Source organism: Callithrix jacchus, chromosome 4 (assembly GCF_049354715.1).
Source record: "Callithrix jacchus isolate 240 chromosome 4, calJac240_pri, whole genome shotgun sequence".
In the NCBI taxonomy this organism is placed as follows: domain Eukaryota; kingdom Metazoa; phylum Chordata; class Mammalia; order Primates; family Cebidae; genus Callithrix; species Callithrix jacchus.
Genome location: NC_133505.1, coordinates 8165888 through 8180873, shown reverse-complemented (window position 1 = coordinate 8180873; position 14986 = coordinate 8165888). Strand labels below are relative to the sequence as shown.

Below are 14986 nucleotides of genomic sequence, written 5' to 3'. Positions count from 1 at the left end.
GAAAAATTACTGATTAATTTGCTCATTGCCATTTCCAATTAATTTTTTCACCAAAAACATATTATATTTAGAGAAAAAATATTGGTTGAAATTAAGGATTAACTATTACGTTATCTAATTATAGAAAAATATATGTAAAAGATGACATCCATTATCCAATTTTTCTATGCACATGCACTAGGAGGTACATGGTATGTGCTAGTCTGAACAGTCAGACACAGAAATATGGTTATAGTCAATTGATAAACATCTGTATGTGGAAGCTTTGCATTGGTTTATATACAGTGAAATCAATTTCCATTGCCAATTGCTAAATTTTCAGTATAAAACTGCTAAGTATATAATTTAGCTTGACAAACAGTTGATCTGTCCCCCCCAAAACTTTATCATTTCTAAAATTCAGTTTTTGGGTTTTTTTAAAGCAGAATTAAAAGTTCACTTTTAAGCACCATGCCACTTAGGGTTTGACATTTAGCCGCATTAGAATTACTGGGCAAATAGATTTTTCCATTATGAAATTAAATCTACTTTCTTCTCTTCTTAAATTTGGCTTGCCTATGGTTTCGTGTGTTAACATCTAAGAAGTGAAAATAATCTGAGGTATAGTCTTTAATTTGACATACATATAGGTCTTTTGAATAAAACCCTACTAGATATCACTCTAAGTAGGATTAACCACAAGTTTCTATGTGGACATGAGGCAAGGGATTCATTAAAATTGACATTGCAAACACCCTCTCTGACAGATTAGAGTGAAATTAGAGTGGCAACCTGAACCTTAAGCTCTCGGTGGATACACTAATGGTTTTGTCTAGAAAGTTTAAAGGTTTACAGGGAGGCACAGTGGCCAACTTCTATCTTTGATGTAAAGGGCAAGGAAAGAAAGGAAATAAGGGGTATGTGAAGGAGAAAGCAATTTTCTGTTTCCTTCTCAGCATAACACTGTTTCACAAAAACATTTAATTCTTACTATGTCTTGCTGATTTAAGGTTACTTTTAAAAACCTTTGATTATCTGCCCACTGTGAGCACAGTAGAATGGGCGGCGAGACAAACAAGATAGTTTCCTGCTTTCCTGGAATTTCAGTTGATTGGGAAATCAATATACCCATAAACAATGATTACATCTTCTACTGTTCCCATATTTTAAGGTACAACATCTCCTGCAAGGGGCATGAAAATGGTCAAAAAATGTTTTGGAAAAAAGAAGAGATAAAACCAAAGCAAATGCTGCATGAGAATGCATCCAAAACGGTTGAACGGGTGAGAATGGAGGCCAATACCGTTCCTTCTTGTCATGGTAAAGGAGACTGGAAGCTCAGAATGTCAATGCCTCACAAGTCTAACCTCAGTGGGGATTTCAACAGAATCAGATGAGCTACAGGACTGCAAATCTTCTAAGCCTTTCAGAGAACTCTATAAAGCCTGCTCTTAAGAGAAGATTTCAGCTGTTTTCACAAGTGTGCCAAATTCATCCTTCCTGACAATCTTTTTTATTCAGGATCTAAGCCAGCTAAATATGTTTAAGTTTGGTAGACATAGTCAACATTTAAACTTAGTTCAAATTCAAATTCAATTGCCCAAACTCTGAAATTTGGTAGTTTATCAAATTACACTTAATTTTTCTCAGTAAGATTTTTTCACTGCTCAGTGATTTAGAGTACTATGTGTTTATTCATCTCCTTTAAAGGTTGATTTCTGTTTGGGGTAGGTGCTAACATATGTGTGTATAGTACTTTTTTAGAGTAAATGAACAGGGATTCTATATAATAATCTTCTAAAATAATGTTTAGTAATTTGCATACTAGAGATATCAAATCAAAGGGTTTTTGTTTACCTGAGACCTTCGAGAATTTTCTTCTGATGATAAAGTGAGAGACTTTTTTTCATATTGAATGTTCAGAAGAGTGGCCGAATTCAGATGTACTTTCAGATTGTGAAACAGCCCAAGCTATTATAGAAATGTTTGGGATGTGCTGGAAATAATATTTTTCCAAAAGGTATTGCTCCTTCCATTTTAAATTTATGTGATCTTTAAAGGGGATTTAGTTTTATGTCTCTGATTCATTTACACTTAATTCATGAAAATAACATTTGCTAAAAGCTATTGGGTATGCAATCAGTTTCGTGATCTATATAAATGTTTTAAGTGCTGTTTTTTTTTTTTTTTGTCTGAATTTGGCCAAATCATTTAAGTCTTTTTTTTCCCCCCCAATTTTCCAAATCTTGGGAACCTAAAAGATGTAGTAGATTCAAGGCAGTAAGATATTTGCTGTGTCCTATCAAACAATTATTTTTCTAACATTTGGATTATAGGAGAAATTGTTACCTACTAAGAAGTGAACTTTCTAGTGTTGCTAAAACAATTAAGTTATCACAGAATGACTAAAATAATGCATTGAATGGCAGTGATTCAAAAATATAGCAGCAAGACTCTGACATTTAGATGCCATATTTCCCTTGCTTTTTATAAACACATATAAAAAATCTAGCAGGCTGTATAAACCAACTAGGCCATTTTTACAAAGAGGCTTGATAAAGCAACACAGATCTGACTGTTCTACTTAGAGTGGCCAAAACTCAAAGGACATATAAAACATAATATTGTTTCGGGAGCATTCTCTAGGGATAACCAATTGCTTTTAAAATACTCGAATCAAAGGAAAAAAGACAGTTATGTAGTTCTTTAGTTCATAGGTAATTTCTCCTCTTAGATTTTTATAAGGTTGGAAATGATAGGTAGATGCCTTTTGCCTTGTTTGAAAGGATGAGAACTTTTATGGTACCAAAATTATTGTTGTTACTCCAAAGGAGTGAGGGGAACCCTTCTGTGATAAGAGCAGAGACGTTAGCAGGATTCAATCTGTGCAGTGCTTTATGAGCCAAGGTAAGAAATTTAGATGTGGTTTCAACTGTGATGGAAGACCACTTTGGGATTTGAGGCAGGGCAAGGACATAATTTGATTTGTCCTTCATAGATCACTGGGCTGCTCTGTGGAGAAGGGATCACAGAAAGGAAGTAAGAGAAAAAAAGCAGGACCAGGTAGGAGTACCTAGAGTAGTCCAGGAAAGAGAAGATGGTGATTTGGCCTACAGTGGTGAAAAATAGAAGCATATTGATATCAATATGATATACTGAAGGAGTACACAGGACTTATTGATGAATTGCAGAAAATTAGGTGTGACTCCTTGTCTGGCTTCAGCAATTGGGAGTGTGGTGGTATCACACACTAGGAGGAATAGGTGTGGACACGGGAGCGTCAACAAATTTGTTTTGGTTTTGCCAAGTGGCTGTGTGGACTATTAAGATGATCATTAGATACCCATGTGTAAATGTCAATCAAAATATTGTTAGTAATAATATGTACAGGAGTTATAAATGGATGCAATTTTTAAAAAGCTTCTTAGAAAAAAGTATCCCCACATGTATTCCTTTCTTACACCCCTTACATTACTTTAATAAAAACCAGGACAGTTCAAGTAGAAGACATAGATAATCTTACTTGAACACTTCTGTAAGATACATATACTTAAAGATTTTCGAAAATCTGGGTGAGGAAGATTAAAATCATCTACTTGATGGTTATTGTTTGTGGTGTATGGGTTTTTTTTTCTGTAGTTAAATTAACTGTTCATTGTTTACCTGTAATTCATCCCAAAATGCCATCCTTCTGTATGATTATAGAGTTCTTTGGGTATTACTGAGGATAAGTAGTCACTAACACTGCCACATAGAAATGGATTTATTAAAAAGGTGTTTGTTTCTGGAAAAAGTATATGGATTATATGGAGATATAAAATATCTTTACATCTCTCTATAAAATTATAAACACCTATATATAAAATTGTATATGTAGCCTATATATCTGTATATTTACACACACACATATCCATTACATCTTATATATAACTTACACCATTCCTCCCAACGATTTGTGAGTACTGTTAGATATTTTCAGTCAATCAGTGCTTTCAATGACTTTTTGAGCTAAATGAAATGAGTTTTGTTCATTATTATGGGCCTCTTGTTTTGCCATTTGCTTATGTTCTGGTGAGCAGTTTTGACTCATAAAACTTGATAAAAGTTATGGTGTTGGACCTACCACATGATTAGCATTTTATTTGTAAAAATGCCAATCTCCTGGAAACTTGAGATACCTTCCAGTGATGGCTCATTATGCAGATGAAAAGTACAGGAGGCAATAAAAAATTGGTAGACATGTCCTGACATTAGAAATGATTTTGTTCATATGGCTGCATTTGCCAACTGTTCCATGAACTACAGCTGGGCGAATCTATGACTGGGAAAAATGCAATACTTTAGGGACTATTCTATTATGATACTATATAGAGCTGGGTAGGTTGATGTCCCCAAACAATTATCTAAATGTTTGTGCACCATGCCCCCCCCACCCCACCCAATTCACATGTTGAAAACTTAATCACCAATGTGAGGGTATTAGGAGGTAGGGCCTTTGGGAGGTTATCAGATCCCAAGGAGAACTGTTATGAATGGGATTAGTGCCCTTATAAAAGAGGACCCGGAGAGCTGCCTTACCCCCTCTACCATGTGAAGACACAGTGAGAAGATGCGATTTATGAGCCAGAGGGTGGGCCCTCACTAGATACTGAATCTGCCAGTGTCTTAATCTTGGACCTTCTAGCCTACACAACTCCAAGAAATAAATTTCTATTGGTTAAGAGCCACCCAGTTTACGATATTTTGTTACAGCAATCCAAAAGGGCTAAGACAGTGATACCATTTTCAGAAACATATGCCTCATGTGAAATGGTGTATTTATTTGCATACATATCTTCTGAACTAAGTGAACATGAAATGAACCAAGAGTAAGCTGACATGGAAAGTAGCCCTCTCATAGAATGGGTCTGAAAAAAAGTCTTGTTAGATGTCCAGACTGCCTCATGTTACTCTTATTCAAGCAAGATAATGTGTCAAAGCAGCAGTGCTCAATTTGTTTTTATTCCATTTTACTGAAACACAAGTTTAATATTTACCTATGAAACATTTTTTGATGTGGTATTTCCATTGTTCTAGCTAAAACTCTCTCACATTTTTTTCTACTCATGAAATGTATATAAGAATTCAAGTTCATAATAATTAAAATATGATACAGATTTTATTTCATTGCATTAGCTTACATTTCAAGTATGTCATTCACAAACTTGGATTCTTTGTTATTAATAATTAATTGCATTGAACACATCTCACAGCTAATGGCTGTAGTAATGAGTGGTTCTGAAAATCTCAGCATAGCAAATCTCCCCTTTAACCATCCAATGTGCGACATCTCCATTCAGAATCAATTTAATTCTAAGACTGAAGATTTCATAATTCACTCTCTTCAGACTCACAATACACATGAATACATTAACTGGAGGTATGGGAATTCAGATTAACTTGGGCAAATTTTTATTTATCGTCTAGATACAAAGTTCAATGCTGGATTCATGATTTTTGTTAGCTGATTTCCCATGTTCTTAGAAGCTAAATGGAATAAAACCAGACCTTTCTCAATCCAGTATTTAAGAATCTTTGTATTTAAGATGTATGCTACTTCATCACATCTAACAAACTTTTCTTACTTCCTGCTTTTAAATAAAATTATTTTATTTTTTACTACACCTATGCCTCAACTTAGTTTTCTTCTCTGGATGCTTATTGATTGATTCCTGAAGCTAATTGGTCAATGAAAAGGAATAAAGATGCCCTTGGAATATTTAAAGCAATTTTTTACATGTGAGCTGTTTGAAATTTGGATGTAACCATGGGGGGATTTATCATTATTTACAATATATAGAACAGAGATGAGGCATCGAGAGGTTAAGTGACTTGACTAAGCAATACAGACAAAGACAGAGATCAAATTCCAGGATTTCTGGCTCCAATGCAGGAGTCTTTCTCTGACATCATGATACAGAGCTCACCGATGGGCACACCATTATAAATATTTCATTAACCATTAGGCTAAGTCTGTAGTAAAGATCATCAAGAGGAAGGCAAGGCATTGTTACCTGTTGAGTAATTGGGACATTTTTCTCAATCATCTGTTTCATTCAAAGAAATTTTAGCCATAAAAATTTAATTTTGAAATGACTTGGCTTAATCTTGTATTTACAAAAAAACATATGTCCCGCAGAAATCTCACGGTCAGTGTTTGTTTTCTAATCGGCAGTTGTGCCCATGTTGCATAAAGCAACTCTTTCTTTATGGGAATGCTTGATAGGAAGGATCTTGCTCTAGGACTTGAATGGGTGGAAAAAGGCTACTGGGATTCAATAGCTACCTCTGCCATCAATTTCAAGGTGTGTATTTGTGTGTGTGCATGTATGTGTATGTGTGCGTTTGTGTGTGTCCTGGGTAAGAAATGGTGGCTTCATATTTGCTCTTTCTGAATAAATACCAGTCCTTTAATTTCAAATAATTATCTATAACAAATGTAAATGACAGGAATTTGAGACTACTTCTGACATGCAAATTTCCTCCATAGATAACTGATAACTCCTCTTTTTTTTTTTTTTTTTTTTTGACATGGAGTCTTACTCTGTCGCCAGGCTGCAGTGCAGTGGTGCAATCGTGGCTCACTGCAACCTCTGCCTCCCTTGTTCAAGCAATTCTCCTGCCTCAGTCTCCTGAGTAGCTGGGACTACAGGCGCACGCCACTATGCCCAGCTAATTTTTGTATTTTTTAGTAGAGACAGGGTTTCACCATGTTGGCCAGGATGGTCTCAATCTCTTGACCTCGTGATCTGCCCGCCTCAGCCTCCCAAAGTGCTGGGATTACAGGTGTGAGCCACTATGCCCGGTGATAACTGATATTCTCTAAATCAATGATTCTTTTCCCTACCATGTTTCTTTAAAACTTTCTTTTACACATCTAATGCAACTTAGCTAAATTGTTAGTAAAAAAACTAAAACAGCACCGAAAAGTATAATAATGTAAAAATCTCTCCCCACAATGCTGTTCTCTCTATATAACAATTTAAATATTTTGTTTTTCCTATAAAATATATCATATTTATGCAAGAATAGATGTATATTTCTTTTATAATAGTTGTGTTTAAGATGTATAATGCAATATGCTTTTTAAGTAATATGCTAACTACTTTATCACATTTAAATCCACCTCTATGTTTTTAACAACAGCAGAGTATTTCATATATAGAGGTGCACAATTCATTTTACTAGTCCTCAAATGTTTACATAATTGATAATGGCAGAAGGTCATTGGAGTAGAAGTGTTTCATACACAGTGGTTCAATTAACATCTTTTTACTTAAATGTATTATTGCACCTGGCCCCTAAATGTATCCTTGCAATGTTGTGGTACTATATTTATAGGACACATTTTTAAAGTTGGAATTTTTAAATTAAAAGTAGATTCTTTAACTTTGATAACTAGGATTTAATTGCTCTCCTAAGAAGTTTCATCATAATATATACCATATTAAGAGCATGAGAATATCCAGTCAATCACTAAGAATAGTAAAACTTTGAAAATAATTGAAATATAATAGATTTAAGATGGAATCTTACATTTGTTTGAATTTGCATCATTCTAATCATCAGTGAGTTTGATAATATTTTGACTGTTCATTGGCCCTTTATATTTCTTTTGTTATAAACTGCCTTTAATTGTATTTGCACAATTTCGGTTGTTGATTTCTGTACATTTTAAATACTCTTTGTGTATGAATATAAATGGCCTTTTGCTATATGTATTGCAGTTTTTTTTTTCCTGGTTTGTCATTTAAAATATATTCTTGGTGTTTCTCACCATATAGAATGCAGCTTTTTAAAAATCATGTTAAGATTTGGCAGTTTTTCCTTTATGTCTTTCAGGTTATATGCCTTCTGTTTTCCAAGATTGTATTTTTAGAAATAACTTACGTTTTCTTCTAGTAATTTAATGAGTTACTTTTTTTTTTTTTTAAGTGTCAGTATTTGGAACCTCTGCTCCATTTGCAGTATGGAAAAATTATATCACTAGTTAGCATACTTTTCAGTATAGGCAGCTTGAGACTTTAACCAGGCATTAAATCTGGAAAGGGAGGTTCACAGATGTTGGAGATAATAATCAGATATTAGACCTAGAAAATGCTTTAAAGATCATCTAGTGTAATGTTCTCATTTTCCAGATGGGGAAATGGAAATGAATGTGAAGAAGGCTAGAGCAGTAAAACATCTTAGTGAAGTCCCCACAGTGTTTGTGCCAGAAAAGATACCTCCTCTTCCCATGCTGGTAATGCATTCATGCTCCTTCAGAGGAATGAATGCCCTTATTCCATTCGTTCCTCTCTTTCACCATTGCTAATGAGCAAATCTTGAGCTGGGCATCACATGATTCTAGTTGGTCTTGTTTTATTGATTGTCCTGTTTAAGAGGATAAAATACACTTCATATTTTCGAAGAAGGGAAAACAGGTGGGGAACCCAGCATATCCCAAATGTCAGGTTGCACATATTTTATTTCTTGCCCAGATTCAGAATATTGCCACTGGTTATTATAAAGCCCAAGGGTTATTTATTACAGTATCCCTGAATGTGAAACCAACCTGATTTCCTTGTGGCTTATGTATTTGTTTATTAAACCTTTGTATGAAGAGTTAAGAGAGGAAGGTAAAGGATTGAGAACCCTGTCCAGTGCCTTCAGCAACCTCGAAGCATCTTAAACGAGCAGTGTATTTTCAGCATGATTCTATTGTCTCGCTAGGTTATGGTGTCAACAAAGTAATGCTTTAAAAGGGAATTGATATTTAATGAGATATAAAATACAGAACTGTTTTCTATCATGCAGACATCCTCTCTTCCCATTTTGTTCTCATAAGTACCGATAGGTATAATGACTGGCTGCATTATCTATCTTAGGGCAGCCCTTGAAAAGACTAGGTCTGTTCCTTTGGGGGATACTCTTCCTTCACAGACACTAAGGATTCATGAAGCCACCTCTTTGAAATAGTTTCTTGGGACTCAGTATTTAAACTCATGAAACGGAATACAGGTAATTCTTAACGGTGATTATTGTTTCAAGGAAGCCACATGGCCACTTCCCCCGACAACTTTTCTAGCTCCACAGTACTGTCTCAGGCTGTTTAAAAAATGACAATGGATATAAACAGTAATCTAATTATAGTTAGAAGAGATTTACAGCTCTAATTACAACTGCTGTTACATTTTAAAGGGACTGGCATAAGCAATCAACACATCCCATACAAGAATCCATCTTGCTATTATAAAAGCTACCTGCCAATTGTTTGTCAGCTGAATGACACGCAACACTGCACATATTATCTCCAGAATTAGTGACACTGACAGTGTTGCCATGCTTAATGTATGTAGGCAGTATAATGCAAAGGCATGGAGCTTAGGAACTGCTCAGTTAGGGACTGTTGCCTTGTCAATATAGACACGTTCATCAAATATGTTATCATCTTACTCTCAGTGAATTTTTTTATTTAGCTCAATCAACTATATATTCACAGAACTTCTCTACAATAAAAGCGGGAAACACACATACTCTCTTGGTTAGACATTTATATAAACACATATTTATTATATATTATATAACATTACTAGATATTTGTTACGTGTCAGGGTAAAAATTTTATAACAGTCTCATTTGAGACTCAAGATAATTTTTTAGCATTATATTATTGAATTTATTCTTTTGGATAATTTATGGTATGTAATACATACTACAAATTGTTTGAGATGGAACATACTTGTGGTTTTTAAAGGGTTTGCTGATCATTTCTATAGGTTGAAGAAAATTGTTCAAATAAAATCTCAGCCCCTACCTTCATCATCCTTCTATAGCTGGGCACACTGATTTCCACCTCTGAGGCTTCAACCTTACTCCGGATTTCTGAACAATCTAGACAGGGCAAATTCAATTCATCCTAGGCCATTTATCTAATGGGACTGAGACTTCATATTCATGATGCTCTGAGATCTAGAATTTGGGTGTCCTAATGCCAACATCTAGCATCCAATAAAGTTCTCTGTTTGACAGGCCTGACTACTTGTTAGGGCTCCTCCCGACTTCAGATCTTGGTCAGGGCCAAGAAATGTATCAATAAACTGTACACCAGGGAGGAGGCCCTGCTGTCCTGTGTTCAGACACAGTGATGATGACTTTTCATATCACGTGTCATACATACCACTCACCACAGGTATTACCAATCCATTCTTCTAGCACCTTAGAACCCAACCTGCTGCCTTCTGGTCGGAGTATGAATGAATCATACTTTGTATCAGACTGGAGAGCATGAACCATGTGAGCATAGCAGCTGCTAAAATAATAAATTACTTCCCACTGGTTGGTCAATAGTTGCTGATCCTATGCTTCCCCTCACTCCCAATGTTCCACCCTCCCCTCCTCTATCATGGCCCTCTTTCAGGACTCCCAAAGGTGTATATTATTCAACAACCAAAGGGTAGTCCCCCAGCACACAACAGACATCTGGCAGCCTACTCCCATGATAGCCTGTATCCATTCTGCTTGATTGGTGAGTGTACCTATTATACTGTGTCTGCTTATGTTAGTATTAAGGTAACATTACTTCTGTTGTCTACCTTGCTGTTTTGCCTTTGACTTAGACAAATAAACTGCCTTTTATTTTAGGGTACAGGACAGATTTTCTGGCATTTCCTTCCTTTTTTTTTTTCCTCCTAATGTTCTCCATAAGAAATCAGTCTACCCTCTCACAGAACCTACTCCACAAATGATGGATTGATATTTTCATTTTTAAATACTTTTACTTTTTAAAAAAATCACGCAGCTATGAACACCATCAGTTTTTGGTCAATAGAAGAAGAATAAAGAAATACTAAACTTGCAAAATGAAGAAATTTTAAAGCAGGAGTGTGCTAACGATAGAGTAGTTTAACTAGATTGTAGGTCAAGGCAGTTGGTCACGTCTCTGATTCAGTGACATTAGGAAGACATAATTACAGCAAGACGGCTGCATTCCTGCCAATGTGAATAGTTTCTTTCTTGAGATAACTGATCCCAAAGGATGGCAGGAATCATTTTCTTATGTATTCTATGGGCATTTGTTTTGTCAGAACATAATGAATTGTACATAAATCCTGTTTTATAAATGGTACACTGTGCTTTAAATACACCCCAATATGTCATTCTGTCAGAGATTAGCAATAGCAAACTGTTTTGTTGACTGATTCATTATTCTTAGCACCCAATTGAAAAAATTATTACCAAATTTATGATGAAAATTTTTCTTTAAAATAGTTTATGCCACAATAATAATAATACAGGCATTTTTATATTTTGCATGTTAAAACTGCTTCCAAGCCAGACTTGTCTTTCTCATCACCCTGAGAATTCCTTATAGCATTAATGAGGTATTAGATGACTTTGTAAATGATGTTTGGTTACAATAACATGAAATTTGACAGTCTGAGTAGCTTTTTTAATTTACTTGGTATTTTTCAGGAAGCTCTGCAACCTAACTTTACATCACCTCAAATTTCTTGTTTTCCTTTCATATCCATTCATCTTTATTTTAAAGTGTCTAAATGCCCTTGCTAAATTAAGAACACATGGCTTTGGCAAACCCAATAATTGCGCTTACTATGCAGAAGACTAAACTCAAAGATTACATCTAAATTGGCACCACTGCATCAGAAACAGAGTTAAGTCTACATCATCATTGAATATTTCACCTTTATCCTTTTGGCAGCAAATGCCTTGGTTTTCTGGTTTTTGATAATTAAAATAGGTAATCCATTCTCAGGTTTTGTCTGGCCAATTCCTTTAGAAATCCATAGTTTTAATTCACTGAGCTGAAATGTTACACCCTTCATCTTATTTATGGATTTTGTCAAGATTTTGTCACTATATCTTCTAAATTCTAGGCTAATTATCATAAATTCAAAAATTTGAGTTTTCCTGTTTGTTCATTTTTGACCTGACTTTTTCTCTTTTTGATCTCAGAACTCTTCCTTTTAACTCAGTCTAAGCCACACCAACTATGACCCCGTTGTGTTATTTTCTGTTCTAAGAAGCCAGATAAAGACAGAAATTTGATCTCTCTGTGTGACAAGGAATGAAGTTCCCTTTTATCTTTTATAGATTAGGCAGTCATCCTCTGATGATTGGGTCAATCTTAATATGGTTTGAATGAGCTCCCATTTTACCTGTGTGTTGTCAACTGCATGCAATCAAAGAGGAAAAACTCCAGAACAGATTGCTTAGAAAGACATGTTTACCTTAAATTTTTCTGTTAATTTTCCAGAGGAACTTATCCTCATACCTCTTTCTTTCAGAGAAGGGGTTAGAAGACAAATGCATTATTAGCTCTTAGGCATCAAAACTATTAGTAGCCAGAATGAACTTTTTCATAAAATTTAAGATTCAGAACGTTACGTCATTTAAATTGTGGAGTCTACATTAACGATAACAAAAACAACATTTTTTTTTTCTTAAAATCTTTAAATCTGTGACTAGGAAATAATGCAGTTCTCACAAGTGTCCTGAAGAAAGCACTAAATCTAAGTCAATATAATTCACTGGACAACACTTGGTACTAAATAAAAAGGTTGGGGCATTGGACAATAACCCCACCAAAAGTTGAGAATCCTATGCCCAGCAGAACACACTGCTATGATACAAAGCCCCAGTTGAGTTGAAAATAAAATTTAATCTGTATTAAAAACAAATTTTATACCTTTTAAAAACATTTATACAATTTCTGGGCCTATGTGAAAAGTCTAGGTATAGATTTCTTGCACTTTAATGGTGTTTTCTGAGTATCTTCATGAGAAAGACAATTTTTAAATAAAAGTCTAATGAATGAAAACTTTAAAGTGGAAGCAGTGGATATATTCTTGGATAAATCTCCGTGACTCATATTAAGAGAAAAAGACCTAGATATCTGAAAAAGTTCTCTGCTGTCAGAAGAAGCAGAAGTCAATTTTTATCCTGTTTAGAGTCTAGCTCCATGAACTTTTCCCATCACGGATATCTCTAACTAGGATCCCATAGGTTATAAGACCCAAGTCATATGACCAGGGCTGGATTTGAGGCTGTTCCTCCCATGGAACTCCTTCTAGACCCTCACAGATGGCAGCCTCCAATGTCACTCAACATGTTGGAATAACATTCCCAATTGTGGAATAGTATTCTGCTAGAATCTAAAGAGGCCTACTAGGTGGTGTGCTTCCTTCTTTTCAGTGGGAGGTACAACATGCAAGAATTTGTCCTTGATGTTGACTCACTCGCAGACTGCTGGCTTCCTTAAAACTTCACTGACAGAGAAACTTCACTGTTTTCACCTAGAACAAATAACAAACTTTCTAAATCATACCCCAGGAAATAGCCTTGGAAATCATTGAAATCTTGTTATTTTCTCAGAAGAGCCAAGGGATAATAACATGAAATAATATGAATAGCAAGGCATAAGAAGAAATTTTGAGAGGAGGTATCACAAACAACCAGATTCTCTTCTGAGCTTTCTTATAATGACTTAGAGGACTTTCGTCTTTTGAGAACATTATAGTGGTGACCAGTCACTATTTTTATCTTGGTTTCTATGACCTCTGGTTGAATTATCTTCTTTTTCACCTCCATGTCCCTTTGCACAACATTCACTAATTAAGCAAATATTTATAAAACATTTGCTTTATACCAGGCCTTGTTCTAGGTTCTGAGAATACAGCAGCGAACATAAAGGCAACATGCCTGCCCTAATGAAGCTCAAGTCTTAGTGGGGATAAACAAACTGTCTGTCTGTCTATCTATCTATCTATCTATCTATCTATCTATCTATCTATCTGTCTGTCTATCACCTATGAAAACAGTTTCTACATGAACAGTGAAGGAAGAAACTATGCCGATTTTCTCAAAGAAGAATGATCCAGGTAAAGAGAACAGCAAATGCAAACTTCTTGATGCAGGAATATGCTTGCCATGTTCCAGGAAGACAAGGTGTGCAGCATTGACTAGAGTGAATAGCACAAGGGGGAGAGTATGAAGAGATGTCACACTAGTAAGAAGAGACCAAATCTTGAAAGACCGTGATGGCTATGCTATACTTAGCTATGCAATGACTTAGGCTATACTATATTTGGACTTAAACAGGAAGGTGAACAGTTTTCAGGAAAGTAGTAACATGCTCTGATTTACATTTCAAAATAATCCCTCTGGCTGCTGTGTTGGTAATAGGTATCAATTTCAGATACAGAAATGTAGGTTGGGGGCTATCATACTAATCAATGAGAATATGGATGCTGTCTCAGTCTACAATGGTACAGGGACTTATTCGAACGGCTCTGGATTTATTTTGGACTCATTTTGATTCTGCATAGTAGAACTTTCTAATTAATTTTATGTGAGATGAAGGTAAAGGTCAAAAATAATTTTAATGTTTCTGGGCTGAGCTACTGAAGGTATAGATATAAAAAAGGGGGAAAGACAGAAAGAATCTGTAGGATTAATGTGTTGAAGGTCTTGGGGATGTCAAAGTGTGTTGGAGTTGGGACAGTAAAAGATGTGGACTATAAGGTCAGGAGATCGTGATCACAAAGTAGGATACATGACATTGATTTTATGGGTGTTCAGAGATTAAATGAATAAATTATTCATATGAATGCTGGCAGGGGTAGTGTTGAAGAGCGTGACAGTGGCCCAACACCAGATATTTACAAGGAATGAGGAGGGTAGATGACTGTAAAAAGTAGGACTGTTGTGAAATTCAAAGCTGGGCTTTACAAGGAAGGAAGGATGATCTCCATGTGGCAATGCATAGCAAAAGGTACATCAGGCCTAGTGATATAAGAGCCATGTTAAAAATAACGGGCATCTTCTGAGGGTGCTGCCTGGGAGGCTATGTTTTAGGTAGAACTTGGTTTTGAGAGTTAAGTTAGGGCACAGTAAAAAGTGACATTCAGGGAAGCAGCTGAGCATATGAGGGGTTCTGCTGATGATGTGCTCCATGGTCCAAAGGGCA

At 35.5% G+C, this 14986-nt stretch overlaps 1 long non-coding RNA gene across 3 annotated transcripts in view; it reads right to left on the bottom strand.

Moving 5' to 3' along the window:
* Nucleotides 1-14986, bottom strand: part of LOC118152741 (uncharacterized) — a 239166-nt gene that overhangs the window by 156380 nt on the left and 67800 nt on the right. The gene's annotated exons all lie outside the window — the stretch shown is intronic.